Genomic DNA, 12,993 nt, shown 5'->3' with positions numbered 1-12,993 from the left:
TTTACTTTATTTTTTATTTATTTTCTTTTTTTCTGGTGTTTATATCATTTTTTAATATAGCGTCACAGGTAATAACAATGGATTAATAACATGTTTCCTTTCATATATCAGAGGAAAACCTCATTAGGAAGGTTCTTTGTAGTTATAAGAAACTTTAAAATAATTTTTTTTAAAAAAGTAAAAAATAGTTTCAGTAAACGCTTGTCTGAGATATTTGTCTCCCTTATGCTTTAATGTACTAAATAACTCTTTCTTATGAACCACGTGGATATTTAGGTTTCATTAACTAGTTTTAAAATTCTTATATCATTAAGTATTCATGTTTTCATCCGAATTATCCTCTCAATTTTTCTTACTGTTATTGTCATCCTTTGGCTTCTGCCTTTCCAGAAATATTTAAGATCTCTGATAGCTAATGGTAATGTCAGAGGACATTTTCTGGATCCAGACCAAACATAATATCTTTAAGTAATGTTTGTACATACCAAGCTTGCCAGCTACTTACAGTGCATAACAGAAGATAAATGTACACTACTCTACACCAAGGCTAAAATAAGCCAAGCCATCTGACTGCTAGTGACTTAATTTTTACGTACTGGTAGCTGTTTATAATTCTCATCGTCATGTTCTAAGAATATGATTTATTAATCCTCCTGGCATTTTTCTCCCTGACAGCTTCTCAACTGCTGTTGCATCCTTCTTGAATGGGTAAGTACTATACTATCAAGAAACTGTGACTCAATTGAATATGTTGAGACTATTTGTTTTAGGCACTTTGTCTACTAATGCAGAAGAACTTGGATTTAACAGTTAAAGATAGTTTAAGGGTTTAAGAGAAGTGAAAATGAAAAAAAAATGAATTTGGAGATGTGATTGTAATGAACGAAACATTTCAATATTTTAAATTCAGAGCGGGTTAAAATATAACTCTCATTTCAGTTTTTACAGGCAGATTGTAATATTCTACTCCAAATGGAAATATATACTTTTAAGACTGCTACAGTCTCATGAATACTCAAATGTTTTGATTCAAGAATATTTTTGCTATAATATTTAGAAGTTTACAACTTTTAACTATATTTTTTCATTTTTAAATTAATTTCAAATAATTGACAGTTGGCTAAAACCACCAATTCAAGGTCATATTTGTCTCTCCATTTATGTATCTATTACATTTTATTTAATTACTATCAAATTAGATTTGATATTACTTACATATTATATGTATTAAACACAAACAATAAAAAAGGACAAAATTATTTGAAGAAAATGTGTATATATGCATATATACATACACGCTGTTTTAATTTGTTTTCTTTGTAATAAAACATGGAGAAAAGTGAGAAGCGTGTATATCCATCCACATATTAACAATGACTAATTCCAGGAGATAGAATTATAGACAATCTTAATTTTATTAATTCATATGTATATATATACACTTACTTCATATATATATATATATATATATATATCCAAATTAGTAATCTTTTAAGGCTAAACTCTAAACAAAGTTGTGTTGCTAGAATCTTTAGCAAGAAAGAGAAAAATATTTGAATTGTGTAGTTCTCTTTGTCTAGTAAAAGAAATGAAGTATTTTTGTTTAATGTGGACACATTTCTTCATGACAGTGAATCCAGAAGCAATTCGGGCATGTAAAACACATTAGGTAATATCATATTGTCAACTGTAAATTTACAAAGAAATTTTATTCAGATTGGTAATATATATATATATATTTCTATATGATCTGTTGCCTGGATACTGATAACCTGTCTTTATACTTTTACATCTTAGGTTAGTAAAAATCTCCTATAGAAAATGAAGATAATGTTGGTTCATACTACCATGATTTAATTTGATACATTTAGCTTACATTTTAAGAGGAAGATATAGTTATGTCCTGAGTGATCTCACTCAAATTTCAGATGTTTCAAACTGTCTTTTGTCAAGTTATAAATGATCTTTGTGTCATGATTATGTGAAATTTTGAAATGAGCATCTAAAGGACTATATTGTCTGGTGTTGATTGTTAGAGAAGGATTCATAATCTTTAGACATTGTTATTCTTCTGTGAGAGTTATGGAGAGTGATCATATATTTCCTATACTATCCTACATTGTAGATGTTTTCTATTATATTCCTTCAGAGAAGTGAAACAAAGTATTAAGTCCTACAAATGCAACCATAATGCAATTTAGAATCTGTTTCAACCTTGGAAAGGAGCTTGTTTAAGATGCCATAATTTTTCACCATATTATTAGAAAGTCATATATTTGACTAAAGTATTTTAAACACAGGTGTGACAATTGCATGAGGGTACACAGGTATAGAAGGGAGTGTTGGTTACTTTAATCTCTGTGTATGCAATTTCCTGGGGAGTCTTTGTCTGATCTAGTCTAACCAAAGTCATTGTCATTTATACCCAATTTGTTTACATTCCCTGAGATTCAGAGAACTGGTAAATAACCAATGAGGAACCAATTAAATAATAATTCTTTTTTACATAGCTTCTCATTCATTAAAAAATTGGGGAAAACAGGAAAATCTGGTATTCTTTCAATTTTTAAATAGATTTCTCAGTTTCGATCTGTTCTTTTATGATATATAATAATGTAAAGTACTAGATAATGCCATAAGATTCAGAAAATTTGATTTTTACGTCAGTAGTCTTTATTAATGAATATCTGTTTAAAGTCAGTATTGGTTTTTAAACATTCAGTAATCTCACAAAAAATTTATTTATGTTAACGTTATTATGACATTCCATTAAAAGCAACTCTATTTCCCCAAAATAGCATATTTTATTCTTTCTGAAATCCCATGAATGAATGAATTAATTTCTGATTGTTGTTACTGATATATAGTCGAGAAGTTTAGGCCACTATTATTTATATATATACATACATAATACATATAATAATCAATGTATATATAAAATTACTGCTTAAACACTCCTTATAAGGTATTAGACCAAAGAAAACAGAGGCCCCAAAAGATAGTTCTAGAAGTGATAATAATAAATTTAAAGCATTGGATTACCTGGTTTTTGAAACACTTATTAATGAACAAACTTCAGAAAATTATTAGGGATGTTTATAATTCCATCAAAGTTTAAGTATATAATTCTTCATAATTTGGGGAGTGGCAGCGGTGTTGAAGAGGTCTAAAAGATTGTTGCATCTTGCACTTTACATTGTGAAATCAAGATTTTAAGAGAATGATCAATTGTTGGGTTGCTAATTGGCCTTTCATCATTTGAATCATAATTAATGAAATAGCATTAGTTTTGAATCATAATGCAAGTGTTTTATATTTAAAAAAATTATATATAGCAATAATTTATAAAATATATTTTATTTCAGATTTGAATGTTTTTCAGCATCTTATAGAATTCAAATTTGTAATGCATAGATATTATGTAGAGCAAATACATGTCCAAATATAGGAAACATTTATGTATGATTACACAGAAACCTCATATCCCCAAAGTCCCAAAGTGCCTTGACTCTCTTTTGCTTTCCTCTTTCAATTGTTACTTAAACAAGTTAGGACATACGAGTATATAATTTGCAAACATGCAATTTCAGAAATATTTTCAGAAATTAGAAATGTAATTACATGCTTCTTACATATTTACCAGTGAATCTTATTGTAGTTGGTGCATTTTATTCTTTATTAAATCTCCGGACAATTGAAAAAGATTATCATAGCATTTTACAAAGTATTTAATTTTGTATTTTTTAAAAAGCAGTAATGAACTGGTCAACATTAGTTAGTTGAGATTCTCAAAATTCAAAGAGTAATAACAGCCAGCTTCTTAGCCAATTGTACATATTACTAAGCATTGTGTGATGGGCTATCAATGTATAAAATTGTTGTATAGCCTTGAAATTCAATTCTAATGCAGCATATGTCTCCATATTCTTCTCAAGAAACAGAAAAAATGTTCAGAAATTCCTATGAGTTTAGCATATTTAGGAATATGGTAAACATATGTTTTTTCATATAAACACCATATCTCTCCCACTAAAATAACCCAGTTTATTCAACATACTACTGTGCACTAATTAGTGGGGATCCATCTCCCATCCCTCATAACCCACAACACCAGAATGAAGGATGAACATATATGACTCAGGTCTATAAAATTTGGGTCACTCTACCATTGGTCAGACAGATCGGTTTAGGAGTGTGTGAATAAAACAAGTTAGGTCTCTGCTTTGTCCCTGTTTGCTACTCTGAGGGAACAGAGTAAAACAAATCTGAGATACGAATAGAAACAGAAACCTTATGTCATGCCTTGAGACCTAGAATCTTTTAAGTAACATCTGCCAATATATTAACTTTTTTTTAAAAAAAAAGGCATTATTATTTTGAGATTGATTCTTGATAAACCTACTAAAAAATATTGACTTGGTACAATATGATATACTAAGAGTTCTAGATTATTCTCTGAGGTGGCCTTGATAACAATATATAAGTAGAATTCCTAAGTTGTTGTGTGACCAAGATTTAGACTTCCCACAAAATTTTTTAAAGTAGAGGAAAATGAGGCATTTACATAAGTTGTTACAGTGTGTGTTTGTGTGTGTGGTGTATACACATGTGTGTTTTATTTTTCAGGAAGTTAATTTCTAAGAAAAGACCCTATGGCAGAATTATAAGTTTTCAATCTTTTGTTGGTATATAAAGAACGGACCTCTGTTTCAGAAGTTCAATTGTTCTAAGGACACTAAAGACACTGGCACTGTTTTTCAGTGTCTTTTAGGATCGTTGTAGAGGCTGCGTGCATAGAGTCTTACAAGACCTGCAATGATGCTAGATTTCCTTCTCTTTCAGTTCATACCATGCTTATATCCTGGTATGCCTAGCTAGCTACCAGTGCCTTCTCTCCTGCCGTTATCCTCTTTTCCCTAATTCTTGAGATCACTGATGGGGGAGAAAAAACTCAAAATAAAAAAATACTAAAGGATGACTACTAGTGCTAAAGTTCTAACTCAGCAATAAGAATCTTCTATTTACTGTCCTTGTTATATGTATTGATATTTGCTTAATGTATGATGTATCCTCTTAACATATGGGGTGATTTAGAAAGACCATGAAAATAAATATTATCCACAGTTCTTTTTCATTGAATTACCTGAGACTAATATATCTGGCCTAAGATTCTACTCACACTAAACGCCATAACATCTACTATTTTACAATATACAATAAAAGGTGCTATCGAAGTGTTGTAGGCTGCATATTACCAGTATCATGGACTCACACAACTGGGGATACAGTTTGGACCTGCTAGGAGACCCCACATCTTTTTGTGTTTCTAATCTTATGTGAGCAAATGCCTTGTGGTGACTTTACAACAGAAACACAATGCTGATTTAGTAAAATTTAAACGATTAAACACGTATAATCAGATGCTGACCCTAAAGTTAAATATTCTCCCCTTCCTGTTTTGGGAACTTGTGACATAAGGCAGAGCAGTCAGTAGTTCTTCATTATTCCCTACTAACATTGCCCCATCCACTTTCAGCGTTTTAGCCAAGGATTCTTCAGTCTCCATGACCAAAGTAGGAAAGGAAGGTAAGGAAACAGCTAAGATCATTTTAAAGATAAATCCACACTCTCTAGGCTGGATGCATTGCTCTTGTCAAAAATTTAATTCTCCTCATGGAGCGTTTCTGTGGCCCTCTTGTTGCTATTTCCCTTCCTCAGTTTGGTCAGGGTCTCTCTTCATTGTGCTTTTTTTTCTTTCCTTTTTTTTTCCCTAATAGCCCTCAATTGGTGACATAGTGCATACCAGGAGCTATGGCTGAGGCCTTGGAAGATCATTCTTTTGGTCAATCAGATGCCTTTTTAAATGATTGCAGGCCAGTGCACCTACTGCTAGACCCACACCTGGGACAGCAGATTCTTGCACTTTTGATCCATCATCGGGGCAAGTAGTGTGATTTTTGCACCTGAAACCTTCTATTTTTCCCCATTAGCTTTCTCAAGCATGGATCAAGAGCTATTCCACATTGTCACACATACCAGATCCCGGTTGGCCTGTTAAAGTTCTTCTAACAATTTGGGATTAGCCTTGCCCTACACTTTTGAAATGTGGTTGTAGAAGGGGTTATGGGGAGGACGGAATATAGAACTTCCTGTTTAGCTCTCTGCAAAAAATATTCTTTAAATAATCTCTTTTCATTTTCCAGCCTTCAACCATCTGTATCCTTGATGTCAATAAGGGGATTTAATTATCAGCTTGAATTTCTATAAATGACCCATGTATTTTACATTGGTGAACTAGTAAAAAATTATTTTTAAAGGCTGTTATATTAATTTATATCCTAGAATTGTATTTCGTACTTTAGAATTTCCTTCAACTAACCAGTGAGTGCCCTTATGTCATGATCAATGTCTTTTATTCCATTTATTTTTTCCCTATTGCTCCTTAAACAAATAAATCTTCACTAATTCTTTTTGGATGGATAATTGATTCAAATTTTCAAGAGACTAAAGAGAGTTGGAAGCCAGATCATGGTGGGGAAAAACAAAATCGTAGACAGAAGATATGAATGTTGACATTAATAGGACTTAATTGGAGTACTAGTTCAAAGGAAAGATAACATATAAAGCTTTTCATAGACATGAAAACATGTCACAATTCTCTCATCAGGTCAAGTCTGACCATTTTGTTTGAACCAGGGTGGCCTTTATGATTGCCTCTTTGAATAGATTGCAGAAAAAGTGATATCGCATCACTCTGTCTAAGGCTAGATTTAAGGAGTTCATGTAGCTTTTGTAGATCTCTCTTGAGCCTCTTGCTTTGAGAGCCTTCAGCAATCAAGAAATCCAGCTATCCTGAGAACACTGTGTAGAGAGATGAAGCAAGAGATTTTGAAAAGAAAATGTTTAATTTTAAGCCAAAATTAGAGGATATATAAAGCTGTTGATATTTTCTTGTTTCAAAAAATAAGGGTTTTTCATTCCCTAACTCTATAGACCACTAAGTATTTTCAAGTTTACTGTGACGATTGACTATAGTCAAATGATATTTCCATGCCACTGACTGTGACATTAGAGTTTACCCCACAAGCTCAGTGTTCCAGAAAGGAAGCTTACATAGGAAAGCAGATGTACATTTTTCTATATTTTTGTGTTTTTCAAGAAGGAATAACAAGAGGGAATTTTTATATTTTAAAATAATCATTTATTTCAATAAAATGTAGCACATTAACTTTAATTATTTAAAATAAATAAATATTATGATTATGTTGTTGTGAATTTTTGACACATTTTGGAGAACAAATTTGAAATCAATGAGTGCCATGAAAGTGTTAAGAGAGGAATTCCAGTCACAGATCAAATTCAAGATGGGCCTTTCTTAACAAGTAAGAAAGACCTAAGGTCAAAAATATTAGCAAATTGAATACAATAATACATTAAAATTATTATACATCACAATCAAGTGAGGTTCATCCCAGGGAGCAAGGATGGTTCAACATAAGCAAATCAATCAATGTAACATACCACATAAAATAAAGGGTAAAAAAGGATATAATCATATCAGTAATGCAGGAAAAGCATTTGACAAGATACAACATCCATTTATGATCAAAACACATAATAAAATAGGTATAGAAGGAAACCACCTCAACATAATAAAGGTCACATGCAACAAACACCGAGCTAGTATCATACTTAATGGTGAAAAACTGAAAGCTTTTCTGAGCTTTTGAAAACTCAGTGATCAGGAACATGACAGGGATGTCCTCTTTCCCGACTGTTATTCAACATGGTATTGGAAGTCCTAGCCAGAGCAATAAGGGAAGAGAAAAAAATAAAAGGCATCCAAATTGGGAATGAAGACGTAAAATTGTCACTTTTTGCAGATAACATGGTTCTTATATAGAAAACCTTAAAGGCTTGACCAAAAAACTACTAGAAACAATACACAAATACTGTAAAGTTGCAGGATAGAAAACCACTGTAAAAATCCACTGCATTCCTACAAATTTACAATGAAATTTCAGAAAACAAAATTTTAAAAAATCCTTTTGCAATTATAACAAAAAGAATAAATAAATGACTTAGGAATAAATTTGGCAAAGGGTGTGAAGGACCCATACACTGAAAACTGTAAGATATTATTAAAATAAATTAAAGAAGACTCAAAGAAATTGAAAGATATTTTGTGTTCATAGATTGGAAGCATCGACATTGTTATAATAACCATATTACCTAAAGCAATATACAGATTTAATGCACTACCCATCAAAACCCCAGTGGATTTTTTTTTTAAGAAATAGAAAAAAAAAAATCATCAGATGTATATGGAATTATAAAAGACCCCAAATAGCCAAAGCAATTCTGAGGAAAAAGAACAAGGCTGGAGGCTGATGTATCATACTACATGACTCAATTTATGCTACAATGCAAAAGTAATCGAAACAGCATGGCATTGGCAGAAAAACAGACACACAGACCAATGGAATAGAATTGAGAAGCAGAAATAAACCCACATATGTATGAGCAGATAATTTTGGAAAAAACAGCCAAAAATATACAATGGAGGAAAGAAATTCTCTTCAATAAATAGTGCTGGGAAAATTTGAAAGCCACTTGAAAAAGGAAAAACCTAGATTGCTATCTGTCACCATATATCAAAATTAACTCAAAATGGATCAAAGACCTAAACATAAGACCTGAAAGAATAAGCTATGTAAAAGAATGCATAGGTACTAAACTTATGGATATTGGGTTCAGAGAGGATTTTATAAATTTCACCTCAAAGACAAGTGAAGTAAAAGCAAATATAAATGAATGGGACTGTATCAAACTAAAAAGCTTCTGCACAGCAAATGAAAACAACAATATAACAAAGAGGCAACCAACCAAATGAGAGAGGATATTTGCAAACAACACCTCTGATAAGGGGCTAATATCCAAAATTTATGAAGAACTCATACAATTCAAAAACAGAAAAATAAACAATCCAATTAAAAAATTGGCTGAGGACCTGAACAGACACTTCTCCCAAGAATACATACAAACGGCCAACAGATATGCGAAAAAATGCTCAACTTCACTAGCTGTTAGGGTAATGCAAATCAAAACCACAATGAGATACCACCTGAGACCTGTTAGAATGGCTATCATCAACAAAACAAGTAATAATGAGTGTTGAAAAGGTTGTGGAGTAAAAGGAACCCTCATACACGGCTGGTGGGAACGTAAACTGGTGCAGCCACTATGGAAAATAGTATGGAGTTTCCTCACAAAATTAAGAATAGAATCATCACGACCCATCAATCCCTCTTCTGGGTATCTACCCAAAATATCTGAAAGCATTTATCAGTAAAGATACATGTACCCCTAAGTTCAATGCAGCATTATTCACAGTAGCCAAGACGTGGAAACAACCAAAGTGTCCTTGGATAGATGATTGGATAAATAAGATGTGGTCTGATAATTAAGTTCAAGAACTCATCCTAGAAAAAGTACTACATACCTCAGTGCTGAATACCACTATGGTCACCTTCAAAGTACTCCCCTTGGGAAGCTATGCACTGACGCCAGTTCCTAGACCACCCTTCAAAGCAATTTTGAAACCCTTTTCCTTCAGAATGGGCATCAGAGCTGTCGTCGTATTCCCTTTGATGTCCTGAATGTCATCAAAATGTCTTCCTTTGAATATTTCCTTTATCTTTGTGTAAAGAAAGAAGTCATTGGGGGACAGATTAGGTGAATAAGGAGGGTGTTCCAATATAGTTATTCGTTTACTTGCTAAAAACTCCCTCTCAGGCAGTGCTGTGTGAGCTGGTACACTGTTGTAATGCAAGAACCATGAATTAATTGTTGGTAAAAAGTTCAGGTTGTCTAACTATTTCATGCAGCATTTTCAGCACTACCAAATAGTAAATTTGGTTAACTGTTTGTCCAGTTGGTACAAATTCATAAAGAATAATCCCTCTGATATCAGAAAAGGTTAGTGACACCATTGCAAGAAGTTTGTGAACTTACTTGTCAGACTTTATATAATGGAATATTACTCAGCCATAAGAAAAGATAAAATACTGCCACTTGCAACAACCTGGATGGATTTTAAGATTATCACGCTAAGCTAAATAAGTTAGACAGAAAAAGCTGAGCACTATATGATTTCAGTCATATTTGGGATATTAAACTGAAAGCAACCAATGAACAAGACAAACAAACAAAACTCTTAGACACAGACAACAGTTTAGTGGTTACCAGAGGGTAAGGGCAGGGGATAGTAAAAGAGTGTAAAGGAGATCAAATATATGGTGATGGAAGAACTGACTCTGGGTGGTGAACAAAATGTGATATATAGATGATGTATTAAGAATTGTACACTTGAAAGCTTTCCTAACCAATGTCACCCCAATAAATTTAATAAAAATTTAAAAAACAAACAAAAAAACTAAGGTCATATTTTGTACATCCTCTCATAGAGACAAAAAGCCTTCTAAGCATGCTAACACTGTGTGTCTTACTACTCTCTGGTAAACAATAGGATATCATAGAATTTTAAGGGATTCCCCCCAGGAGCCTTAAAAAAACCGCAATATAGAAAAGAGCTTTCCCCAAAATTATTTGTGATCATGTGTTTTCTCTAATAGCAAAATTGTAAATCAGTACCTAAAAAAAAAAAAAAAAAAAAAACTCCATAGTTTTTAAGAAATTTTATCAGATGGGACTGAAAAAGACAGAGAGAGCATCAAATTAAAAGAGCACTTTGACGGCAGAATTTCTATGGGCAGCACATAGGCTGAGAACTCAGCTGCAAACTCCAATAACTTATATGAAAAAGGAAGAATGACTCAGAAAGCCAAATCAAGACCCAGGAGGTAGACCCAAGAACTATGGAAAAACATTCACAGGCAATAAGGTTAAGTCATTTTAAGAACCTGGCAACATGTACCCAGATGGATTGCAGAGATGCTATGAATCAGTGAGTGTTTGGCTCCCATTTTACATATTTTGAAGAGGAGTATATAGAACAGTCATCCTATGCCTGAGTCGCCATTATATCTTGGCTCTAGGGTGGAAAGATAACCAGTCTCTTCAGCTCACAGCCTTCGGATTGAGAGAGAAAATACTGAAGGAGCTGCACTGGAATAACTACAAAACCCAAGTAGCCCCCTGTGTACATGAACCTCATTTAGACAACAAGATGCCAAAACTTGGACCTGAGTCTGATACTGCAATATATGATACATTGTGGGGTCTTAGAAAGGAGTTAGTGTGTTTTGCTTGTGAAAAGAATGTAAGTACTTTGTGACAAAAAGGTGGACTGTGCCTGCAAGTTCTTTAACACTCATTAATTCAAGAGGTGGGGTTAGTGTTCATACTCCTTGAATCTGGACAAGGACATTGCCACTGCCTTGTAAAATAAAAAGTAGTAGAAAGCATACTGTGAGACCTCAGATAAAAACCTGTGCAATTCCTGCGAGACTTTTATGGAACATCTGCTCTGGCACTAGCTGTCTGAGTCTTTGCAAGCCAGATATCAGCTATGCATATGATGAAGTCTTCAAAATAGCCCCATCCCTGTGGCCAGAATGCTGCCTGAGAGACCCACGTCAGGCTAGCACTTATTAGCTGAGCCCACTCGAGTGCTGAATTCATGAACAAAACTAACTATGCAGTTGTTTTCGGCTACTCTCATGGACCGTTACACAACAATAAGTAACCAGAACAAGAACTATGAAATATTTAGAACATTTCTTCTTTAGAAAATATATGAGAAATGGATAGAATTTATTAGATTATTATGTTTTAGATCAGGATTCCTCAAAGCAGCACGATTGGCATTTGGGGCCAGATCATTTCTGTTGAATGTTTAGCAGCATCCCTGCCCTGTTTCCACTAACTGCCAGTGTCACATGATTGTTTTAGTTGTGACTACCAAAACTGTCTCTAGATATTTCCAAATGTCATCAGGGGACATAAATCACTCCTGGTTGAGGATTATTGGTTTAGATAAATTTAAGGAAAGATGGTAGGAGAAAGAAAAACCCTGGAAAAGAAAAGAGCATAAAACTTTATAACCTAAGTAACCAATAATTTATATCAAGTCCCGTGATAATAAAACATGAAGTGGACATACTAAGGAAATAAGCATATTTTAAAATTAGATGTTCTCTTTGCAAATCATCAAAACGTCCATGCTACCCATACTTTTGTAAATACATAGACCTAGAGTTCCATTAAGTTACGGGATTATTGAGGTTCACCTTAACTAATTGTTTGATTTGTTTCTAGCACTTTTATTTCTCTTAATTCATGCTTAAGCTGATTTTTCATGTTGTTTTCTATTGTTCCAATAAAAACACTTTTATAAATTAATAGCTTTCCAAGAGATGAATTTGTCCCTCAGATAACCCCAGGATTTAGCATTTTGGGCTTTTAAAAATACTTATGAAGAAACAATTACTAAAAAAAAAAAGCAATTACTAATTGAGACTAATGGAATATGCTGTACATTTCTGACAGCATAATGTACCTCTTCAGATTTTGATGATAACAATTACATGGCAACTTACAATTCAGAAAGAAAACACTCTCAGAAGTTTTAGTCGCGAAAAAGGAACAAAAGGGTTAGACTTCAGAGTAAGTGAGGGGACCTTAGATTTTAATAAGAATGTTGTTTTCTCCTGCAGTATGAATATGTTAAACTGTTGACATAGTATTCTTCATTATTTATTTTGGTTGAATCCATATTCTTATGTAAGCCATTTAAGAATGGGTTCTGTTAATTTTGTTGTAATTGGTTAGATTTGTTTCAAACTTTTCTTTCTGAGCTAGGGTTGTTGTGATAGCTGTAATTACTAGTTTTTTGGGGTTTTTTTCTTGTTCTTTCTTTTTCTTTTTTTAAATTTGTATAATAATCCAGAGTAGGTTGGTTGGCCAAGAAGAGAGTGAATGAGTTGATTTTGTTTCCATCTTGGAGTCGCTGATTGTTCCATTATTTCTTAA

The 12,993-nt window shown here is 33.0% G+C and overlaps 1 protein-coding gene across 1 annotated transcript in view; it reads left to right on the top strand.

Moving 5' to 3' along the window:
* The first annotated feature begins 673 nt into the window (after positions 1–673).
* Positions 674–12,993, top strand: part of MGAT4C (MGAT4 family member C) — a 558,476-nt gene continuing 546,156 nt past the window's right edge. The window contains exon 1 of the mRNA XM_033116167.1: positions 674–708. The gene's annotated coding sequence lies outside the window, so the exon portion shown is untranslated. The remainder of the gene's footprint in view (positions 709–12,993) is intronic.

Source organism: Rhinolophus ferrumequinum, chromosome 10 (assembly GCF_004115265.2).
Source record: "Rhinolophus ferrumequinum isolate MPI-CBG mRhiFer1 chromosome 10, mRhiFer1_v1.p, whole genome shotgun sequence".
NCBI lineage: Eukaryota > Metazoa > Chordata > Mammalia > Chiroptera > Rhinolophidae > Rhinolophus > Rhinolophus ferrumequinum.
Note: the sequence above shows the minus strand (reverse complement) of the source record. Positions and strands in the feature narration are given on the sequence as shown.